The sequence below is a fragment of the Vulpes vulpes genome, unplaced genomic scaffold, assembly GCF_048418805.1.
Source record: "Vulpes vulpes isolate BD-2025 unplaced genomic scaffold, VulVul3 u000000702, whole genome shotgun sequence".
Classification (NCBI taxonomy): Eukaryota; Metazoa; Chordata; class Mammalia; order Carnivora; family Canidae; genus Vulpes; species Vulpes vulpes.
This window is the reverse complement of record NW_027325804.1, coordinates 209,206-233,334: the sequence shown is the minus strand read 5'-3', so window position 1 is coordinate 233,334 and position 24,129 is coordinate 209,206. Positions and strand designations below refer to the sequence as shown.

Here is a 24,129-nt window from a genome sequence, read left to right as displayed (position 1 = left end):
TTTTTAAATCTGCAGAAATTCTTGTTGTCTAAAACACATACACACATACACACACATCCAGAAACAAGATGAGAAGGGCGTAGTAGCTTACTGAAATGACTTATTTAAGAAGCCTTTACTATTTTTTTGTGCTGGTGCTATGAATACATCCAGTGGAACCAATGTATGTGGATGTTTTCTGATCGCTTCATACTTTAGATTGGCTGCGTGTTTGTGTATGCACAGATGTGGGTGCACACTTGCATGCGTGCGTGTTAGCCTTTGAGCGTATAAAAATAATAGAAACGGCAGAAACTTGTTTGGGTCATATATAAATCTTAATTTAAAAATAGTGACAAAAAGATATACTTTTTTTATTCTCCTGAAGTTTCTATTTCTAGATAAGCGTAGGATACTCTCATGCTGAGACGCATCCATAAACCTCGAGAATGTCTGATTTCTCTGAAGTCATGTGAAAGTTTGTTTGGTCTTGATGCACGTCGTTGGGCTGGCAAGACTGGGGGCCTCCAAACGGCCGACCCAAGCCAGCAATCCCCCCATAATGCCGCCTCCCCCCCCCCCCCACCTTCCTGCTGAAAGCTCATTACAGACCCCCCTGCGGGCCGCTGGCGCGACTTCCCCAGCCCGGGACTGTGCCTCCCCGGCCCTGCCGCCCCGCGCCCCAGGTCACGCCCAAGGTCACGTCCCATCCAAAGCCTCTGTCGACAACCTCTGCCCGGCCTCTCTATTCCACTTCACTACCAGTGGGGTTAACCCTGACATTTGGCGCTGAGATCCGGGGGAGCTGAAGGCCTCGCTCCGGGAGGGCCTCTCCCCTCTCCCCACCAGGACCTGAACTGAACCCAGGGCCTGGAAACCCCAGGCAGGCTCCCGGGCCCCCTGCCCCCACCTGCCAGGGCACCTGCGCCCAGCCACCAGGTGGCCCTCGCCAGTCCTGGGGATCAGGAGCCGTCCTCCTTCTCCAGGTGACCTCCATTCCTGTCCAAGACCCTGAGCTGAAAACGAGGACACCTGTTTCCAGCCTCCGGGCTACCCGGCGGGAATCACGGGAACTGACGCTCCGTTGGGTTTTCCCGCGGCCAATTCCAAGACTCTGGGCCTCTTCCCAGGGCCTCTTTCCCTTTCCCAGAAAAGGCGCCACCTCCTTCCTTACTGTACAAGGGCCCGGCCCCAATACTGCCTAGACAATCGGTCCCAGTGGTCTCCAGAGGAAACTTTTGATCACCAAATTCTCATGATCTTGATAACCTCTCAGGCACCAAGGCAAAGGGCACGAGGTCCTCATATACCAGCTCTGGGATCTGCGCTCCCACGCCTCCTTCTGCTCCCAGTGTTCCAGCACCCAGGTCCTTTCGGTGTGGGCGCTGCTCCCTCCCTCCCTCCCTCCCTTCCACCTGTTCCCTCAGCTCCAAAAGCCCCCGAAACCTTTCCGCCTTCCCCTCCCTTGAGTCTCCTGAGACTTGGGGCTGTCCACCTGCTAGGGGACGCTAGGCTTCCCTCCTCCCTATGCGAAACCCCCTGCCCCCTGCTCCTCCTGACCCCCAGCCTTGACCCCCTACCTCCCTCTGATCTCCATGTGCACCAGGTCCTGCAAGGTCTCCTCCTCCCCTGACCTGGTGTGCCCCCTGCAAGAGGTGGGGAGCTGAAGGGGTGGTTCGGGTCCCTGCTCCATTCTTGCTCCAGGACCTTGCCCAAGCTAAGCGGCTGGGCTCTTACTCTGCTAACCCGGGACACCATAGCAAGGAATTCCAACATTTGGAGCAGGCATGTGACTTGACTTAGCGTGATGTGCGTGTTATGCAGACCCCCACCGTCACCCTGGAGGAGAGGGAACCTACTCAGGCTGCCGCCCCAGAGCACGCTGACCTGGGCATTGGGCCTGCGCCGCTGTCCCGTCGGCGCTCGGGCAGTTCCCCGGGGACCCGGGGGGTTATCAGACGGGCCAGGAGGGCCGCTGGCGTCAGGACCACTGTCTCTTCGCTGCCCTGCGGGCGGCCTCTAACAGGGCCGTCACCTGTGACAAACTCTGGGCAATCATTCCAACCCCAGGTGAGAACCCTGCAGTTTGCCTTAATAGGCTGACTGAGCCCTTAACCCAGCACTCACCTGGACCTGCCTCCCCAGCCGGGGCGACTGTCTTGGCGACCCCTTATATCTCCAGTCCTCCCCGATATCCGGAAAACATTAAAGAAGGCCAAGGAGGGCCCTCAAACTCCCATTCTCCGGTGAAAACGGCATTTAAGGTCTTTCACACCGAGAGGAAGTGGCCGAACTTAAGAGGCAGGCTCGACTCCAGCTAAGGTCCCACTCCAGCCCCCGGCCTTGGTGGCAGCCCTGCAGCCAGCGGGCTCCGGGAGCCCACGGAAAGGGGGAACCCACTGCACCCCGCCTGGGGCTTGCCTCAAATGTGGAACCGAGGGACACTGGGCCCCTCAGTGTCCCAATCCCCAGGAGTCCATGCGGCCATGCCCTCAACGTCGAATGATGGGGCTCTGGAAATCCAAGTGCTCGGGTCTCAGGATCCTCGCGGATTTCCACCCGGAGGAAACCTGAGCCAGTAAGTGCAGCCCCCCACTACTCGGATTGGACGATGACTGACGGGGCCCAGACTCGGACACCCCCAACCCAGGCTGAGCCCAGGGTCCTGCTCCAGGTAGCGGGTAAATCCTGCTGGCCACGGAGGCGACCTACTGTGTTCTGCCTTCCTACTGGGGGGCCGGTTTCCCCTCCCCGGTGGCGGGGGTGGGAATTGATGGCACCTCCTCTATTCCACGGACCGCCCCACTCCTCTCTTGCAGCCTGGATGGGTTCCCCTTCCCACATTCCTTCCTTATAAAGCCTTCCTGCCCAGCCCCCTCCTGGGCTGGGATATCCTACACACACTCAAGGCCGCGGTTCATCTTTGTCCCTCACCTCCTGAGCCCAAGGCTATAATTGGAGGCAGCTGGGCTTGGTCTACCCGGGACGGGCACTTTAAGGAATATTCTCAAGCAGCTGCCCTAACTCCTTTTGTTTCAGGGAAATTCCCTGTCTCATCAGGCCCCACGTGGACTGCCTGTTCCCCCCTGTTGGCGGGAAGACATGGAGTCTGCTCCTGTGTCGGAGCTGATGAGCTCTAGAACCGGGAGATCTTTCTCTGCCTCTGGCAGCACCTCCCCTCTTCTGCGTCCCCCTGCTCCTGTTTCTGCAGAGCCCTGGGTATGGCCTACATAGCTGGCTTCTAGGCTACCCTCGGGGCCTCAAGGGCAGCAGTTCCTTCTCCCCTCACCATCCAGGAGCAAGAAGACCACCAATTACTTAACACTGCCCACTCCAGATTCCTCCACCAGTGTCTCAGGTAAAAATGGACACTGGGGAGCAAAGTGGTTGACTTTCTAGGTGGGACATAAATAGGTACTAAATTTGTTGGTTTAACTAAGATAGGTCTTGAAAATTATCACTACTAAGCCTGAAACTCTTGTTCTATTGAGGTTTACTGAAGGTCATATAAACTCTGTTATCTCTTTGCAATTTGTTAGTTAAAAAAAAATGGCTAAAGTGATTGTTAATTGTTTCCAAGTTTTCATAGGTAATTGTTAAAATACTTTTCAAAGTCTTTGGTAACCTGAAACCTTAAAGTTATGCCTGGATGATAAGTGGGATTGAATTCATTGGACATCTAGCTCTTTTCCAAAAAGGAAAAAGTGCTGAAATGTTAATTAATGGACATTACTTTGTGCTTTTAACTTCTGAAGGATATTCGAATCTTTTGGTGAGCATGCTTTGTACTTAACTGTTTCATAAATTTGCCATAGAAAGAGTTGTTTTCTCTTTGCCTGCCCAGAAACAACAACAACAACAACAACAAACAGATTCTATTGTTTTGCCTTTATCAGGTCTTTAATCCTATATAGGTGTTTTAAAACTTTCTTAAGATTTTAACAAACTTCTACAAACCACCCTAAGTAACCAAACTCACACATATGTGCACAGGAACTACTTCTCCAAACCCACCTACAGACTAACCCAACTCAGGACCAGGACCCCTTCTCCTGGGTAAAACTTATACACAACAAGGCACTTCTCTCGCCAGCCTTTCCGGCATGGGCAATCTGTCCCACTGTTTCATCTGTGCCACCTTGGGCAAATCCCCCCTGGTGGCTATTCCCTTCCCTAATGCATTGAACTGCTCCAACCCCACACCCACACCTCTGGGACATTCTCCCTCTCTGCAACATTCTCTTATTCACAGACCCTCTCAACCACCAAATCCTTTACTGTTATTCTACCCCCTAACTCTTCCCTCTGCAACGCCATCCTGTCAAATGTTACCCCTCATCACGCTCCTAACAGCAGTTTTTCTTGGTGCAATGGCACCCTATCTAAATCTCTCAGTACCTCCGCCTCCCTCCTCTGTCTTCCTGTCTCCCTAGTTCCACGATTAAATATCTATAGTCAGGCAGAAAGAGCCTTCCTTACCGGCCGTCCCCTAGAAAAACAACAAGGGGCAATCTTTCTTCCACTAGTTGTTGGTGTCTCCTGGTGGCCACAGGGTTGGGTACGGGGGCCTTAATTCACTCTGTAGATTCCACCAGGGACCTATCTGAGAGGTTTCAAATGGCCATCGAGGCCTCAGCAGAGTCTCTGGCTTCCCTACAACGCCAAATAGCCTTGGTGACCCAGGTGGCTCTTCAGAATTGACCTGCGTTGGACCTCCTTACAGCAGAAAAAGGAGGAATTTGCATGTTCCTCAACGAAGAGTGCTGCGAAACAGGTGTAGTGGAGTACCCTTGCCAAAGTTTGAACAAATTCGCGAAATGTCTCAGGCGTCAGTCAACCAACCTCCTTTACACCCCTAAGTTCACCTGCCCACCTCTGACATGCCCCACGATGCCCCTATATCAGCAGGAAGCAGCCAGATCTGAATCGTGGCTCCATTATAACAAATTAAAAATATCAGAATGTTGGGCTGGCAAGACTGGGGACCTCAAAATGGCCAACCCGAGGCCAGAAACCTCCCAATAACGATGCCTTGCTGCCCCAGCCCCATCTTCCTGCCAAAAACTCTTTATAAATCCCCCTGATGTTTGCCTGGGTGCGACTGACTTCCCTGACTTGTGCCTCCTCTCTGACTCACGGAACCTCACCCAGAGCGCTCCCCATTTGAGCACTCTCCAACCTGGCTCTGCTATCTTTAATTTTGCCCTCTGATCATTAAAAAGAAAACCTAGGGATCCCTGGGTGGTGCAGCGGTTTGGCGCCTGCCTTTGGCCCAGGGCGCGATCCTGGAGACCCGGGATCGAATCCCACATCAGGCTCCCGGTGCATGGATCCTGCTTCTTCCTCTGCCTGTGTCTCTGCCTCTCTCTCTCTCTCTCTCTGTGACTATCATAAAAAAAATAATAATAAAAATAAAAAGAAAACCTAACACATTTTTTACTCTTTTTCATCACTTGTGAACGAACTGATATTCAGACAAGGCACCCTAGTTTGCTACCTAGCCAAGCTGAGTATTCTTTCAAAGTTTTTACATATTTCAAATTTATCTTTGATTTCCAGTGTCCATAGTTCTAACTCTGATTTTTTTTAAGATTTATTAATTTATTCATGATAGAGAGAGAGAGAGAGACAGAGACACAGGCAGAGGGAGAAGCAGGCTCCATGCTGGGAGCCCGATGTGGGACTTGATCCCAAGACCCCAGGATTGCACCCTGGGCCAAAGGCAGGTGCTAAACCACTGAGCCACCCAGGGATTCCCCTCTAACTCTATTCTTAAGGAGAGATCAAATTCTCATCAAAAAGTTATCACTAATTCATCTGGGATTTTTGAGAGAATGTTTTTTTGTTGTTTTGAGACAGCAAATTGCTGACAATTACATAATTTTCACAAAAATGTAGAAGACTGAGTAGTAGTTTAAATCGTTCCAGATGTTTAATGTAACATTTCTACACAGGACAGTGGCTCCTCTTGTAGTCCAATTATTAAAGTCTAGGTTTTGAATAAAACCAAATCTCTTAAAAAAAAAATCTCTTTGTGTTTTTTTTTAAGATTTCATTTTTTTATTCATAGAGACAGAGAGAGACAGAGAAGCAGAGACCCAGGCAGAGGGAGAAGCAGGCATCATACAGAGAGCCTGACGTGGGACTCGATCCATGGTCTCCAGGATCATGCCTTGGGCTGCAGGCGGCGCTAAACTGCTGCGCCACAGGGGCTGCCCCAACCAAATCTCTAAACAATTTATTTCCTCCCTCCTTCCCTCCCTTTCTTCCTTCTTTTTTCTTTCTCTTTCCCTTTTTTTTTCATGCAGAATTAAAGTAGATCAATTTGTAATAAACATACAAAGGTGGTCACCATATTCCATTATTTGATGAGACAAAAATATAATCATGACCAACTGAATAAAATTTGTCATAACTATAGGGTAAGATGAATTATATCAACTCTCATCAATTGTTTACCAAAACCCCCAAGAACATAAGGCATTACCCTGATGCATCGTGCTAAGAATTTAATGTAGACTGACATTCTTTTTTAGTGAGAAATACTAAATCTCGACAGACAGCTTTGCCCAGACAGCTTCAAAAGAAATTGAATACAAGGAGTATGCAACATGAAAAACGTGTAATATATTCTAATAAAATAGAGATGCAAACCATGAAGAAGCACGTTATTCTAAAATTATCTGTATTGTGCAACTAAAGTTTGACTCTCCCTTAATCTAGGACAAAGTATTTTCAGAAAATACTCACAAACAATCCAAGAACCAAAACTTAATTAGAATTACAGTCCATGATGGGAGAACGAGAGGAGTGGCATACTCACCAACTCATGGCATTTGTGATCATGTGAGAGAACTAATTTTTTTTTTTAATTCAACAAGCAAGAAGGAAGTCCTCTCAGGGATTATTCTAAGACTAATTCTGAAACTCAGAATTACAGTGTTACTTTAGTCTCCATCTCTAGGAAATAATGAGATAAAAGCCCATATTTGCCATTCTATAGGTTATGTGTAAGTGGAGTAATTGATGAGAGTATAATTCAACTTGCCCTATAGTTGTGACACATTCTATTCAGTTGGTCATGATTATATTTTTGTCTTATCAAATAATGGAATATGGTGACCATCTTTGTATGTTTATTACAAATTGATCTACTTTAATTCTGCATGAAAAAAGGGGAAAGAGAAAGAGAAAGTAAGGAAGAAAAGGAGGGGAGGAGGGAGGAAATAGCATTGTTTGCTGTCAAAGAGATTTGGTTTTATTCAAATCCTAGACTTTAATAATTGGACTACAAGAGGAGCCACTGTCCTGTGTGAAAATGTTATATTAAACACCTGGACTGATTTAAATTACTACACTAATATGTGCGGATGTCACTTAAGGTTTCACTCCCTGTTATGTACTAAAGGTTTGTGTCTCCCCAAAATTCATATGTTGAAACCCTAACCTTCACTGTTGCTGTATTGGGTGATGGAATCTCTAAGGAAGTAATTAGGCTAAATAAAATCACAATGTGGGGAATGCACCTCAGAGGATGAATGTCCTTATAGAGAGACCCCAGAGAGCATGCTCTCTTTCTCCATCCCTACACACCTAGGAAAGACAATGTGAGGACAAATCAGTCATCTGCAAACCAGAAAGAGTCTTAAGCAGAAGCCAAACCCTGCTGGAACTTTGAACTTTCGCTTTCCAGCCACCAGAACTGTGAGAAAAAAATTTTTTTTCGTATCTTTCAGCTGCCTTGTCTGGTATTTCATGTGCAGTCCAAGCCTGCAAATTCATTCCCTCTACTCCAGACACACAACTCCAAGAACTCCTTCAGTCTTTAGGTTTGCTCTGCCCTAGTATCTTTCCCGACTGATGCTTGTTACTAATCGACACAGCCCTTTACCTCACATCATGAACAGTTTTATTCTATGTCTTCAGTTGTCCAGGTATCTGCTGCTGACACTGTGACCTGTTATATCCAAAAGGGGAAATATGAAACTGGGGACTGACTGGTTATAGAGCAAAAAGTCCCTGTCCAATAAAGACGGCTTTGGGGGCAGTGACTAGAGATAAGGAATAGAGCCCTTTCCTTCTAAAAAGCAGTAGGCAAAGGAAGGGCTGAGAAAGGGCTGATTTCTTATATGTATATACATACTGTAGATGTACAGGTATGAATCTTACTGTATGTTTTTTTAACTTGTTTTGTGCATGTTTTCTGTCCTGTAGTGAATCTGATGGCATTTAGTAGCAGAGTTCAGCTATCCCTTTGCCTTGTGAGCAATGAAGCCCTGAAGAAAGCAAATCTATTTTAATTCTGAATATCAGGTGCTATTTAAAACATCAGTAGACTTTGATAGTTTTTATTTTAAGGAACTCTGAATTCTGACCCAATTCTGTCACTGAGTTGTTGTATGTTTCATATGTTTGCTGTATATTTGCAATTTTACATATTTTGAGATTGTCTTGTTGGACCCTGGCTCACAGGTGCCAACGTGTCCTGGTGGACGCCCCAGAGACTCAGACCCCAGACAGGCAGATGCAATTAGCAAGAGGGTTTATTGGATGTTTGCGCAAATGGGCTCTCCACCTCCGAGGAGGAAGAGAGCCCCGATTAGCAATTACAGGCATCTTTTAAAGGCAAAAAGACCGCTTAAAGGCAAAGAAACCGGGGTAGTAGCATAGCATCCAGGTTATTGATTTCTCAGAAGGTCAACATGAACCTGTTCAGGAACATATCAGTGAGGGCGTGGGGGGGGATGGTTTTCTTATCTTGGACAACTAGAATATTTTTTTGTTGCTTAAATTCCAGGAAGGTGCAGGGATGGGCTGCCTCTGGATTAGGGCTGGTCCTACTCACGGGGGGTGGGGGGGGTGGGGGGTGGTGGGGGGGTGGTGTTCTTCAGTCTCTGAAGCTAAAGAAAATTTAGCTCCTTTAACATATTTATTATATTACAAATTTAAATTGTTGTCTTCTAAACTAGATTCTTGTTTAACAGATCTCAGAGAAACATAAAATGACATTGATAATTTCAGTGATGTTGTTTTCCTTTGAAATTTAATGAATAGTTGAATGACGTATGAAAGGAGAAGATATATAATATGTAGGTTTTATAACGTGGAAAAATACAACAGAGATTTCTACTTCATTTTGCTAACTCTGACGTTAGCAGCAGCCACTCCTCTATTTGTCTATAAATGTATAAGTGACAGGTGCCTGGACATTATAATCCTTTAATATAAAAGATCACATTTCAAATTAGTTTGCATGGCTACTTTTATTTATTTATTTTTTATTTATTTTTTTAAATTCATGTTACAAAAACAACTAGCTTTAAGGTTTATTTTTGTGACTTTTTTTTAAACAGAGAAAAATGACACACTCCTTGGGGGAAGGTGAGGGATTGAGAAGACAGGCCCTGGGTAAAAATAATCACGACAGCACCTGGAGTTGATAGGCCTGCCTAGGAGACACGGGCACTGCCACACCAGCACAGGGGACAGCTACTGTCTGAGGCTCAGCAGACCAGTTCACACGCCACGCAAACCTGCTATAGATCCAAGTCATAAAAATCTTCCAGCTCATCATGAAACAAGTCCCACTCATCTTCAGAGTCTGTCAGGTCGTCGTCCCCACCTGCAGCCAAAAGCATAAGCAACATCTCGCCCAGCTCAAAGGTGACAACCTCCTCTTTCTCGTTGTCAAAGGGGTTGCTGTTCTCTCTTTCCTCAATGAGCTCCCAGAAGTGGTTCCTTCCTTGGGCCCGGTATCTGCTTGATGTTCCCACTTTCTGTCTCTGTGGCTCCTCTCTACGGCCATCAGGGTACACATGTTTGTAAAAACAGTTCCCTCCAAATGGGCAGCTCCCACGTCCTTCATCAAAATACCTGCACGCCTTGTTGCTCATCGCCTCCTTGTATTTCTGAATGAGTTTCTGCTTCTCTTCTTTCTCCTCCACCCAGTACTCACTTGGAATGACAAAGTTAGATGTGATCCGGCATTCGGGGCAGGACTTTATGATCTGGCTCTCAAATTGCTTAGCACTCCTCCACTTGCGAATACACTTGAGACAGTAAGTGTGGTTGCAGTTGGAGAGAATCCCAAAGCGACGCTCACGCGGGTTGGCTTTCTCATAGACCACCTCCATGCAGATCCCACACACCAGGTCCTTACTGCGCTGGACAGCAAATGAGAGCTCCATGTCCTTCTCATGGGCCTCATTGCAAGATTTTATATGTAGTGATCTCTGGGCGGCATCCATGGGATGGAGGACCTGCAGCCCACACATGTCACACGAGTCTCCGTGGAGATATACACAGTTCTCCCCATACCGGCACTCTCCCACTGCAGCATAGGGCCAAAGCTGCTTCTTGGTTTCCACTGCTGTCTGTTCTTTCTCGGATTCTTCCTTGGTCACAGACCCCTGTGGGGTGCTTCAGTGCAGGAAGGGGCAGTACGGCCACAGTAGGACTGCCCGGGAACAAACTCAATGGCATTCACCCAGTCTTCTGAACCTGCGCCGACAGTAGCAAAGTTTGAATTTCTGGACTCTGCTTCGCCCGTATTCATTTCAACAACTGGTCCAACTCCCGATGAGAGACTTGAGGAAGCAAGAGATGATTTTACAGTTAGATCTGCAGCAGTCACTTCTTCCTGTTTCAATGGCTTGCTATGTTCATGTCTGCAGCGGTCTCCGTAAATACAGTATCCTCGCTGAAAATACTTGCACACTACACCATAGGGACTGTCAGAGAGGTCATGCGAATAGCGACAGTTATCTCCTTCTTTACAAACCCTGTGCATGAAATACCTTAGCTCCTAGTTTTTCTTCTTGCTTTTGGTATGTGTTGAAGTGGTGGACTTGGAGCTTGGAGCGGATGGCCAAGAAAGAATTCTTAAGAGGTCTTCAGTTCAAAAAAGGTGGTTTTACCAAAACAAAGGGACTGGGTTCCTGGGCTGAAAGAGCTGCCTGCATGGCTACTTTTAAAATTCAAACTACTTTTCACAGTTAAAAACCAAACAAACAAAGAGAATAACTTACAGATCTAGCCTCTCTCAACAATAAGGTAAATCCATCTGGTTGAAGAAACTATAAAGGCTTTCCTCAGGACCAAAAGAGTTTGCTAAATTTAAGATTTAGGAAAGCAGAGAATGCACTATTGTAATTCTGTAAGAGAAATCTGCAAGAGAAACAGACTGCTGTGTGTTCTCGGAATCCTAGTTTACAACTTCCTGTTCCTTCAAAGACCAGTTGGAAAAAAACTGAAGATGTGGCCAAATTAATTTTAGAAATTTACTTTTTAACAATTTTTTATTGTACTGTTTTATAAATGAGGCATAACTCAAGGGCAGATTAATGACTAAAATGCATTTTGATTTAACTGTCTTCTCTGATAGTGTCCTTGAGTTTGCTTTTTGAATCACTCTTACCAAGGAAAGTTATACAGATAATAAAACAATAGGAATCTATACTGGGTAGTTTTATCAAATTCACAATCAATTTAGAATTTTAAGTCTGAAAGGACTGTAAATGTGCCCCCTCCCCCATTTTACATAGTATTTCAAAGGATAGAGGTACTTGTTAAAGTAAATTTATTTACCTTAGTCTGTGAGACTTTGCATCATACTGAATCTTAGTTTTTATCACATTTTAGAAAAGGATACCTATGGGTTAATCTTGTTGAATGGCTATAAGACCTGAGGATACAAGGAAACTAAAATTATCATCTATCTGACATTAGTAAAGGTGAAAGAAAGGCATTTACTCTCAAATGTACTCACTGAAGAAAATGCCCAGGACTGTTTTTGTTTCCTAGTCCTGAAACGTCCACATATATCTTTGTAGAGCTGTTCATGATGATCTTTATAAAAAATTATAAAGGTTTAATTTTTTCCCGTGTGCAGCAGATGACAAGAAACTAACCAATTCCCGCTGATCCTCTTAAATTCCCTTGGGTACATATCATATTATTTTCTGTTGTTTCTGCTTTGCTGAAGACTTAAAACCCTTCATTAATGTTTCAGACCATTTTTCATCACATTTTTTGCCAACAGGTAAAATGGAAAAGGAGACATACCATGCAATTATTAAAATGGTTCTTGCCAGTCTTCTATGTCTTGAACTGCAAATCCTCTGGATTTCCACCAATATTTCAAGTTTCTTTCTTTTTTTTTAAATTTCTCTAAAACTTTATTCAAAGTTATTCCCCTCACTGTTAATAAGGTGTACAGTTAATGCTCTGTGCCAGTATTATGAGGCTTGCCCATTGCCAGCAATGAACTTTGAGAAAAACCCATTTCCTGACACGCAAAAGTTAAATTACTCTCTTCAAAACATACTAAACTCCCAACACTTGTGAAAGTATTACATGCACCATTTTCCCATTAGTCTTTAAATGTGAACTTACATTATTAATCTACATCAGTGGATGTTAAAGTCATTTTAACAAATTGTACAAATCAAAATACCACTAGTTAATATTAGACAAGAGTATTTTACACACATTACATTACATATTACCTTGCAATTTGAAACATTACAGTTCATGCTTGTGTAAGTTTATTTGAGATAAAATATAAACTTAGTTGAATTTATAACACTGAAGTATCACAGGTAACCTAATAATGCCCTGTGCCCCATCCTTCTATTTTGTTTTAAATTTTTAAAAGGCAGCCAGAAAAATGTTTTATTTATTCTTTAAAATAAGGCGCAAAGAAAGATTGCAACAGCTTCCTCATACACCTCTCTATTAGCATCTCCACCTTGAACCAATGATTCCGAAGCAGACCCAGAGCTACGTCCATAGTTTTCCAGTGTACCATGTTGTCTATACCAGACGTCTGCTCAGTGCTAGCATCTCTCTGTTCAGAGGTCATTATAATAACTCGCAACTGCTGGCCTGGATTTCAAGCAACATTCCAGTTTCCAGAACCATTCCAACTCTTCTCCCTCTTTAGGATTTATAAATTATAGACAAAGAATGTATGTGTCTTGCCATTTCTAAACAGGGTTTGTGCATACCACATTTTAAGACTACATTCCCTAAACTAGAAACTTTTTTTTCAAAAATCACAGGTACTTTTAGTAAGCTTGTTGGTTCAAAGTACAAAAGTCTTACATGTTTAAAAAAATTAAAATTGGAAACTAGTACCTCGGCTTTCTTCACCCGAAGCACATGATTCATGATACCACATTTAAAAACTAAGCTTCATGCATACAAATGGCCAGAGAGGTATGAAGTTTACAGAGCCCTTTAACATTACTCCCGTAGATTGAGCACTGGCTGGACCACAATAGGAAGCATGCGAGCAAATTGAGCAAAGAGACTCCCCCAAGAACACGATAGTTTTCCAGGCTTCATGTCAGTCACATAAAAAGTTACACAACATGTAATCCTTTAAAATTGTCCCCAGACGTCCCATTCCCAGAACTGTTCCTTTACAGACCCTCCACCCCAACCTGCACTGAAGTCTTCCACCTCATAGAAGTATCTTAATGCTCCCTGTTACTAAAGACAGCTGCTTCGGGTTCTGCTGCTGTGGCAGGGAGTCTTGGCACTTTCTTAGCAGGACTTGGAATATGCTCAGTGGCTGCACTTGAATGTATGAGTCCTACTCCTTCACCCAGAGTATCGTCGCTGGGGGAGGGCTCTGGGCATAGGTCCTCCTGTGCTTCTCATCCACTCTGACGAGGTACCAGGTCCCTTTGAAGAGGGAATCTACTGAGCTCTGAGGAATATAGTTCATCAAGTGATGAGTGTGCTCTCTGAGCTTCATGTTTTCAGCAAAGACATCTGGTTCCACATAAGTTCTTGAGTCAAGTCTTGATTTGAGGTCACATAAACTTGCAGTTATTTTATCAAGACCAGACCCTGGTGTGGGATCTTGCATAACTCCAAGGGAGTACAGGGTGGGCGCCAAACCAGAGCCATAAGAGAACACACCAGTCCTCTTTCCTGCTAGCTGTTGAGGTGAGTACTGTGCTAGAACAGAAGCGAGGGAGCCATAAACAGACGATGTGTACATATGTCCATTTTGATTTGACACAAGCAAAGATGCCTTTGTTTTCTGATTAGAGTTCAGCACTAGCCTTCATAAATGCCTTTTCCACATCTCTATCAAACAAGGTATCTTCTAATTTAACATCCCCAAAGGCTTCCAGGCCACTACAGATACTATTTTTATCTCTGTTCTGGTCATTAAGGATGTCATTCAGCAAAATCTGAGCCAGAGACTTCTGAACCAGCTTACAGTAGGGTGAGTGGAAGATCATGAAACCAAAATCATTCAAGGTAAAGTCTTTATCATTTCCCTGTTTCTGCCACTGGACTTGGATCTTTTTGTGATAGAATAGCAGCGGTCTAGTCCACCGAAGTACCACTGTATGGAGAGTTTCCCATCTACTATAGGATATTCCGAAAGCATGTCAGGCTTGTAAAAGTCATAGGCATGTTACATATGTGTCCCACGAAGTCCTTGGTCAAAAATTAAAGGCGCATTTGCCCCAATTAGCAGAGCAACAGATCTCATTTCACCTGTAGGTCTAGAATTTCCTGTGGCATATACAGCAATATCTCCCGCAACTACCAGGGCATACTGTCCATCCCAGGAGCTGGACTCAATCCAATTTACCCCATTTAAGACATCAGCTGTGCTTCCATAGCATGCATTGGTTGTATCTATTCCTTCTATATCTGTGTTCCCAGACTCCTCAAAGAGCTGCATCAAATTAGTCTTCACGGATTTTGATTTGTCCATGATTGTCTCTGTTCCAACTTCTAAATGCCCAATGCAATCATACAAAATGCTGTCTCTCCATAAGATTCTGAACCACAGTCAGGCAAAGAGAGTTGATATCTTCTCTATCTGTGCAGAAGCCCATCTTGGCTTGGCCCATGCCAATAATATACTTTCCAGCATCTACACCATCATATTTTTCCAACTCTGCTTGATCAACAAATTGAGAAGGAAAATACATCTCAAGGGCAGCAATTCCCACATCTTTTGGCCAGCAGGCTTCTGCATTCAAAGGAAGTGGCCCAGGCATGGTGAAAGAGCCAAAGATAACCAGGCGGTGGCTGTGGAAAGGGAGTGAGCCACAAAAGGGAAGTACCTCAAGTTGTTTTCATTAGAGAATCTCACTCCCTTCTTAATTGGGATGAAGACTTGAATATAGACAACATTTTGACAACTGAGATAAAATTGGTCTTGTCAGTGTCACAACTGACATACTTTTGGCCTTCTGAAACCATACAAATCTATTATGGAAATTAAAGAAGATTTTACCTTAATTATAGGATAATTTTCAAATGAAAGCAAATGGAAATTGAAGTCAATAGGTGTATTAAGTTCTACAAATAATACTTTATAAGGGAAAAATCAGTACTATCAATTTGAAAAAAAATAAAATTAGCAAATACCTTGTGTTTCATGGAAAGTTATACTAAAAGAACACGAGTTAATAAATTTTGAGTATTTTATTCTAGATAGCCAACATATTTTTAAAGTAATATTCGTTATAATAAACTTCCTTCAATGGGTTAAGTTAGGCTATACAAAACAATTTTTTTTTTGAGTACAAGTGAATTTTTAAATATGTCTCTGGTACTTTGCTTTGGGCTTTCTTCTGAAAGAAAACTAAGCAGAAATTTCCTGAAGAGGTTTATAGTGAATTGAAAGAATGGAAGTCACACTGAATAAAGCTAATGCAAACAAAACTTTGATTTGCTATTTAAAGCTTCATGGATTCTAACCTTTTAAACTTGTATTTTGCGAGCACACAAATGACCTTTAAACTAAGTGGTACCGTCTGTTGTTACATTCGTTGTAGTTTGATCCTGGTGCTGGGTGTTGGATTTTTTTTTCTTGACATATCCTTAGAAATGCTTCTGTGTTCCAATAAATGGTGATAGTTAAATAGCATCAAAGGAAAAAGAAAACTCTGTCAGAAGAAAATTTTCTGTCTATGCACATCTTAATTTAAGCAGAAAATTCAAAGAATTGTCCAGTGACACAATAACAAATTTATGTTCTACAATATTCAGGAATAGGTTCAACTCATCCCATTTGGCTACTTAGCATAGAAGTTAAGGTGGCAAGATCTAAATTCTAAGACTGTGTACCTCTTTCCGAATATGTAGCCTTGGAAATTTTAATTAGCCTCTAAGTCATCCTTCCGTAATTTAGAAAATGAGAGCAAGACTAAACATTCCTTAGAGGGTTTTGTTGAGGATAAAATAATACAGTGTTTGTAAACCAATTATTTTGTTGCGTGGTTCATGTTCAACTATTGCCAACTGTTATAACTTTGATAATATTGAAAATCATTTCCATTCAACAATCCAGTTAATGGCTACAAACAACATGGATTTCCTGGTGCTCTTATTGATAGATTTCTTTTCTTTTTCTTTTTTTTTCTTTTTTCCTGCCATAGTATGATTATTCATAAGAAGAGACTGACCTCTTGATCTCTGCTTTCTAGTTTATATAGGGCAGGAAACTTCTCAGAAACTTTTATCATTACTACATTTCCCATATTTCTAGAAGCTCACTTGATCCCCAACAAAGTATTTTTACTATTTTTTTTTCTTTTTTACTGACATCCTGGGATGGTTGTACTATTGAGACTCCTTACTCAGAAATAAAAGCTATTTTAGAAGAAGCATTATATTATATAAGGTGTATCATTATATTATATAGTTTATTTGTATTCAATGCTCTTGAAACATAGCTCCTACATGGTGTAGCTTATGAATCTCTGAAATTTCAGAGAAATGATATGTAAGCATTCACACCTCTCACTGATCATCTATCCACAATCATAACGTTTACATGAGATTATCAATTATCACATATTTTAATCATATATCTTATAAAGATACTCCATAAAACTATATATAAATACATATACATATATATGCATAGACATAGTCTATATGTGTATATATGCACATATATATTTATATGTGTCGTGCCCAAGATTATGTATCTGAGAAACCACCAAGGGGCCAACACCGATGCAAGCACAGGAGAGTTTATTTGGAAGCTCGAGCTTGGGTCCAAGTGTACCTGACACAGCAGAGCAGGGACTTGGACCCTGAAGTGGGTTACAGCTGGGTTTTTTATGGGCTGGTTTAGGGGATTTTCAGAAGGGGTGGAGGAATTTCTCAAGTTCTGTTTACATTCTGATATGGAGCTTTCAAGTGCATTGAGCTCTGTTCTCATTCTAATATGGGGCTTTCTGATATAGGATTCTCTGCTGAGGGCAATTCTGAACTCTGTTGTCTTTCTAGTATGGGGATTCTCTGCCGAGGACATTCTGCAGTTTTTTCTGTAAAGTTCAGCTCTTATTCACAGGGGCCTAAGATGGCTGTACTTGTGCTAATGCTAAACTTGAGGTGGAATGGCCTTAATTTTTCTCAGCCTCCACATTATGCTACAGTAATGTTTTGAATGAATGTTTTTAAAAGTCTTAGAATTCAAACCATCAACTGTGAGTAGCCCATATTGGACACCCATGGCTATATTTAGGGATTGGTAGAAGTAAATTTTCTGAAAAGAACTGTTTATTTTAGTAATGTAAATAATACTTATCATATTATGAATCCTAGGACAATGATAGTTGGTATCATGGATGTGTACTTTACTGTCACCAGGGAATTTGAAAAAGTATGGAACCAGGCAAAGCATGCAAGGTAGGGGGACTAGTTATAGATGAGAAGTCTGTTCAGATGCTGCTGCTCACAAATGACTAGAGAGGAAATTCATATGGAAAAGAACAAACATGTATTTGGGAAGTGTTGCAAGAGGGGGTCAGGAGAACTGAAAATCAAACAGGTAAACATTAACAAGAAAAACCTGAGGATTCATGGAGGGAATTTTAAGTATCAATCATATATAAATATTGAATAGAGAAACAAAGTTCGTAAACATAATTGTTGCATAGGCTTGAGAATATAGGTCCTAATACTGATGTATTATGTACTATGTCTTGTACCTGTGATGGCCACTGGAGGCAGGAAGTTCCAAATTAAAAAATACTAATTTTAACTGAAAATAAATAAGCATATTAGTGTGTTTACCTTCTGGATAAAGTTACAGCTTCTTTTTGTGACTCACATATTTTTACAGGGAGAAAAGATCATGGGCTAGAAGTTGACAGGAAGCCACAGTGCACAAGATCTATTTCTCATGGGCATGTTTAAGACTTGTAGAAGATACTAGCCAAGGTTGTGAAGTAAGGGGTTAGGATAAGACCAAATTATACACTTGATGAGAAACAGGAAGGAATACAGAAGCTTTTCAATAGAGATCCGGTATTTCCCACATACAAATTTACTGAAAAGGCAAAGTAGCTTAAGGCTCTTGTATCACCAAAGCTATTTGTTTCTTCAGGAAAGAAGAAAAGTTAGTTGAACTTAGTTCAACTACTTATAGTTATTTGAACTATAGTAGGTGTAAAACTCCAATGTTCATTAGAGAGTTTGTTCTCAAAGGAAAGGAGAAAAAGTAAGATTGTGTCAAAGTTACAGATAACGCAGCATTTATTTATAAAGCATATTTAATATTATACTGGGCCTAAGTGGAAGAAAATATTAGCAAGAATGTGTACAGAATATTAACTGAACTCTTTTAGTAAGAGTCATTACAATTACTTTAAAATATTCTGTCTCATTATGAAATATTTTGAGAAAAAAATTTATAGATCAAGAATTGAAATAATCTTAAATGGTGATTTTATGACTTTAATAAACAGTTTTTTGCAGGTAGAAAATACGGATTAATGGAGATTAAAAGTTTAAAGGGATGTTAATGCTCATGAATCCAATCTTATCCCAAGTTTTCTCAGCATCAGCATCACTTGGAAACTTAATAGAAGTGCAAATGCTCAAAGCTCTCCCTACATTTAGTACACTCAGGTTGGGTCTCAGCAATCCTGTGTTTTATCAAACCCTCTAGGTCCTTCTTAAACATGCTACATTTGCAGAACCACTAATGTACTATTATACTTGAATTAGGATTGCCTGAAGGAAACCAAATAAGCAAAACCAACAGCAACAACAATGAAAAACAGGTTACCACTTCAATTAGATTTTTAGAACAATAACAAATTTTTAGTATAATCATGCCCTACGTGGTACATATTTGTTATTGTTCGGTAGTTGTTTATCTGAAGTTCCAATTTGTTTCTTTTATCTAACAATTCTATCTTGAATGGACAAGACTAGAGATAAATTGGTCAAGGTAACCCTTTTTTATTTTTTTATTTTATTTTATTTATTATTTTATTTTATTTTATTTTATTTTAGATTTATTTATTTATTTACTTATGAGAGAGAGAGAGAGAGAGAGAGAGAGAGGCAGAGACACAGGAGGGGGGAGAGGCAGGCTCCATGCCGGGAGCCCGACGTGGGATTCGATCCCGGGTCTCCAGGATCGCGCCCTGGGCCAAAGGCAGGCGCCAAACCGCTGCGCCACCCAGGGATCCCCTGTTTTTAACTTTTTGAGAAACCTCCATACTGTCTTCCAGAGTGGATGCACCAGTTTGCATTTCCACCAATAGTGCAAGAAGGTTTCTATTTCTCTACATCCTCACCAATACTCATATCTCGTGTTTTTTAGTTCAGCCATTCTGACAGATGTGAAGTGATACTTCATTTTCATTTTGATTTGCATTTCGCTGTTGGCCAGCTGGTCTTTGGAGAAATGTCTGTTCATGTCTTCTGCCCATTTTTAACTGGATTATTGCTTTTGGGGTTGTTGAGTTGTATAAATTATATACTTTAGATATGAACTTTTTATCAGATATATTATTTGGAAATATCTTCTCCCATTCAGTAGATTGCTTTTTAGTTTTGTTAATTGTTTCCTTCACTGTGCAGAAGCTTTTTATTTTGATGTCGTTCCAATAGTTTATTTTTGCTTTTGTTTCCCTTCCTCAAGAGACATGTCTAGAAAAATATTGTTACAGCCAATGTCAGATAAATGATTGCCTATCCTGTCTTTTAGGATTTTTATGGTTTCTGGTGTCACTTTTAGATCCTCAATCCATTTTGAGTTTATTTTTGTGTATGGTGCAAATGTGGTCCATTTTCATTCTTTGGCATGTAGCTGCCCAATTATCCCAACACCATTTGTTGAAGATATTTTTCCCCATTGGAGTTTCTTTCCTGCTTTGGTGAAGATAAACTATCCATACAATTGGAGGTTTATTTATGGGCTTTCTAATCTGTTCCATTGATCTATATTTGTACTTTTTGTGCCAGTACTTCACTGTTTTGATCACTATAGCTTTGTAATATAACTTGAAGTCTGGAGTCATGATGACTCCAGGTTTGCTTTTCTTTTTTCAAGGTTCTTTGGCTATTCAGGGTCTTTTGTGGTTACATACAAGGGTTATGATTGTCTGTTCTCTTTCTGTGTAAAATGCTGCTGGCATTTTGATAAGGATTGCCTTAAATGTGTAGATTGCTTTAGGGTAGTATAGCCATTTTAACACTACTTATTCTTCTGATCCATGAGCTATGGGATTTTTTTTCCATTTCTTTGTGTCATCTTCAGTTTCTTTCATCAACATTTTACACTTTTCACACTACTGGTCTTTCATCTATTTTGCTAAGTTTATTCTTAAGTATTTTATTCTTTTTGGTGCAATTATAAATGGGATTGTTTTCTTAATTTCTCTTTCTGCTGCTTCATTATTGGTGTATGGAAATGCAATGGATATCTGTATATTGATTTTGTATTCTGCGACCTTCATTCATTGGTTGATTGAATGTGACTGTGACTGAATTCATTCATCAGTTCTAATAGTTTTTTGGTGACATCCTTAGGGTTTTATATGGGTAGTAGCATGTCAACCAATTTTTTTTATAGTTTTAATGTAGAGCTGTAGTTCATCTTTGTTAGTTGTTTATATGAATGGAAACTTTAAGTTATTAGCTCTTGATATACAGAAAGGTAAATGTATATGTGCAATGACTTTACTAAATTGATTTATTAATTTTTAAAGATTGCAGGTTCTCTTGAGTTATTTCATTACAAAATCATAGTATTTGTAGTGTAATTAAATATCCATTTTTTTCATTTTTATGCTTTCTTTTCTTGCTTTAACAAACATTCAGCATAATTTGAATAGAGGTAATGATAATCAACATCTAGTCTTTTTTTTTAATAAATTTATTTTATATTGGTGTTCAATTTGCCAACATATAGAAAAACACCCAGTGCTCATCCCATCAAGTGCCCCCCTCAGTGCCCGTCACCCAGTCACCCCCACCCCCCGCCCACCTCCCCTTCCACCACCCCTAGTTCGTTTCCCAGAGTTAGGAGTCTTTCATTCAACATCTAGTCTTATTCATGAACTCAGGGTAATAATGTTCAGTATTTACCAACTAAGTATAATGTTTCACACCTATGCTCTTTATTAAATTAATGATATCACTTCGTTCCTAAATTTTTATAATTTATCTTATGAACAAATGTTTACTTTTGTTAATTGTAGTTCCATCTATTGAAACATGCACTTTTTCATTTATTCTATTGATAGGATTAACTGACCTGATTTATTTTTATTAATATTCTATATGTATAGATTTAAATTTTAATTATTTTGCTAATAATTTTTGTGACTAATTTATGGGAGATATTGACCCATTATTTTTTTATAATGTCCTTCTTCAAGTTTGATTTGTGAGTCCTGAATTTTTCCTGGCCTCATAAAGTGAGGTGGAAACTAACCTCTTTTTATTTATTCCCTAGAAGAGAATATACAAAATTGATATACAATTCTCAAATATTAGGAAAAAGTTACCAGTATAGTCTTCAGAGCCTGTAATTGCTTTGTGGAAGGTTTATAGCTAGGATTCAAATTTCTATAAAAGATGTGCAGTAATTTAGTTTTTCTATTTTTTCATATGTTGTTTTGTTAATTTGATTTTTTAGACTTAGTTCTTTTCATGTAAAACATGAAATTTATTGAATGAAGTTGCTTATCAGATATTCTTACCATCATTTTAACATCCAAGAGTCTATATTGATGGTCCTTTTTTGGTTCTTGATAATGATAATGTATGTTTTCTTTTTTATCTTGAGGCATCTTTTAGAGTTTTATTATTTCATTAATATTTATAGAATAAACTTTTTGAGTTCTGAAATTCTTCTTAAAGGTTTACTTTTCTTTTCCTCATTCTACTGTCTTTGATTTCAATATATTACTTTATTTTAGCCTCTTTACATTGATCTTTTACCTATTCTCATTTCTAATACATATATTAAAGCTACATTTTACTAATTTTATGTCATATTTTCATTATCATCTAGTTCAAACTATTTTTTAATTTCCATTGCATATCCTTTGTTATCCTTTCATTACTTAGGTTTCCAGCAAATGAATACTAAGTGATTACTGGACAATGTTTGCATTTTATACACACAAACACACACACACACACTTTAACTTGCTGTTGCTTAGGTGTCTGCAGATTTGAATAGTCAAAATCATATTCTGGATTAGTTCCACAGACTAAATAAATACATATGTTTACATTTATACCTGCATTATAGGAAAACAGAATTACAGATATACTATGAGTAGATGATGCAATAAGATATCAAAAGTACTTTTTCATAACAGCCATCAATTGTTCTTAACACTTAATTCACACTGAAAGAACTGTTGTGTGCCTTCTCCCACTTAAAAAAATGCAGAAACTATTATTAGGAATCTTTTTCATGTCTTAAATTAATTAAAACGTTTGTATAATACTTTTCTGTGTCACAGGGAATCCAAAATATTCTGTTTTACCATTTACTGGCATCGTCAATCCCTTTTGATATATTGAGACACCTAAGTTGATTTCTCTTCTCCTTTACATTTGGTTTTGTGGATATTTAGAGACCAGAACTGATTGACAGGTATGCAAGTGTACTGATAAACAGTGTGTTCTTTGTGGAGTAAGCTTTTGCAACCCAGGAGGTATAACTATGCAAATACTAGCAGATGGCTATGTAAATATAAATGTAGTTGTTCTACTAAAGCCTGACATAGTGACACATTTAATTAATTTTAAATACATTAATAATTTTCCCAGAAAATTTATATTAATAAATGTTTTAGAGACTTCCTATCCATTGCAAAATTCTTCTTACCTGTTAGTTGGGCATGGGTCTTGCTAAATCTTGGCAGAACACATTATAGTTGAGATATTTCAGTCTCATAGAGAATTACATGGCAGATGGCAATGTAAAGGAACTACTCAGCTATTTGAGTATTATTTTTAGGAAGCCATCTGCTGGATATTCATTCCTCTGGGATTCACAAATTACTTGGGGGCTAGGAAGTGTGCCTATGGATTCAAAGTTGTTTAGAGTTCAAGTGTGTGCATGTGCACGCACACACACGCAAACTACATGTATGAAGAAATATATAGTGAAATATTTAAGAAAGTAGTTTAGTGGCTATGTAGCTGGTTCCTAATTTTAAATGTTTACCTAAGATATTTTACTGAATATTCTAAATAGATATACAGCAAGTGTATTGTTCAGTCTTTCAAATGAAAAGCTTAAAGCAGAATACACCAATATTTAATCTTACTCCAGTCCACAATGTATTTGAGATTATACTTGCAAAAATGTTTTATAAATAATTATGAGATGTATATATGTAGAAGAGTATACTTAAAAAATAAAACAATAAAACTAATTTACAAGGAGAAATTAAGCTAATAGGTTGTGGAGTTCGTGTTTTTTTCAATTTGCTATATATATATTTGTATGTATGTATATATATATATATATATATATATATATATATATATATATATATATATATATATTTGGTGGTGGTGGTTTTTGTTTTTGTTTCTTACTTTACCTTCCTCACTTATTGAGTCTTTTTTTTAAGACTTTATATTTTTAAGCAATCTCTATACCCAATTTGGGGTTCAATCTTACAACTGGAGAATCAAGAGTTTCATGCTCTACCAACTGAGCTAGCCAGGTGCCCCCTTGATTGTTTTGAGTAAAATGCAAATTAATTTATCAACCACTTGGGTGACTACACTAAATTATTTATATTGGAAAATATGTGTTCAAATGCACAGATAATGGGCAATAGAAACTCTATAATTGTATGCTGATCTTTTTTTTTTGTATGTTGATCTTTA

The 24,129-nt window shown here is 40.1% G+C and overlaps 1 long non-coding RNA gene and 2 pseudogenes across 1 annotated transcript in view; 1 reads left to right on the top strand and 2 right to left on the bottom strand.

Annotated features, from left to right (window-relative positions):
* Nucleotides 1-24,129, top strand: part of LOC140597469 (uncharacterized) — a 181,496-nt gene that overhangs the window by 114,492 nt on the left and 42,875 nt on the right. The window lies entirely within an intron of this gene.
* On the bottom strand, nucleotides 9,339-10,771 carry LOC140597470 (E3 ubiquitin-protein ligase makorin-1 pseudogene; annotated as a pseudogene).
* LOC112912568 (hydroxymethylglutaryl-CoA synthase, cytoplasmic pseudogene) lies at nucleotides 13,444-15,018 on the bottom strand (annotated as a pseudogene).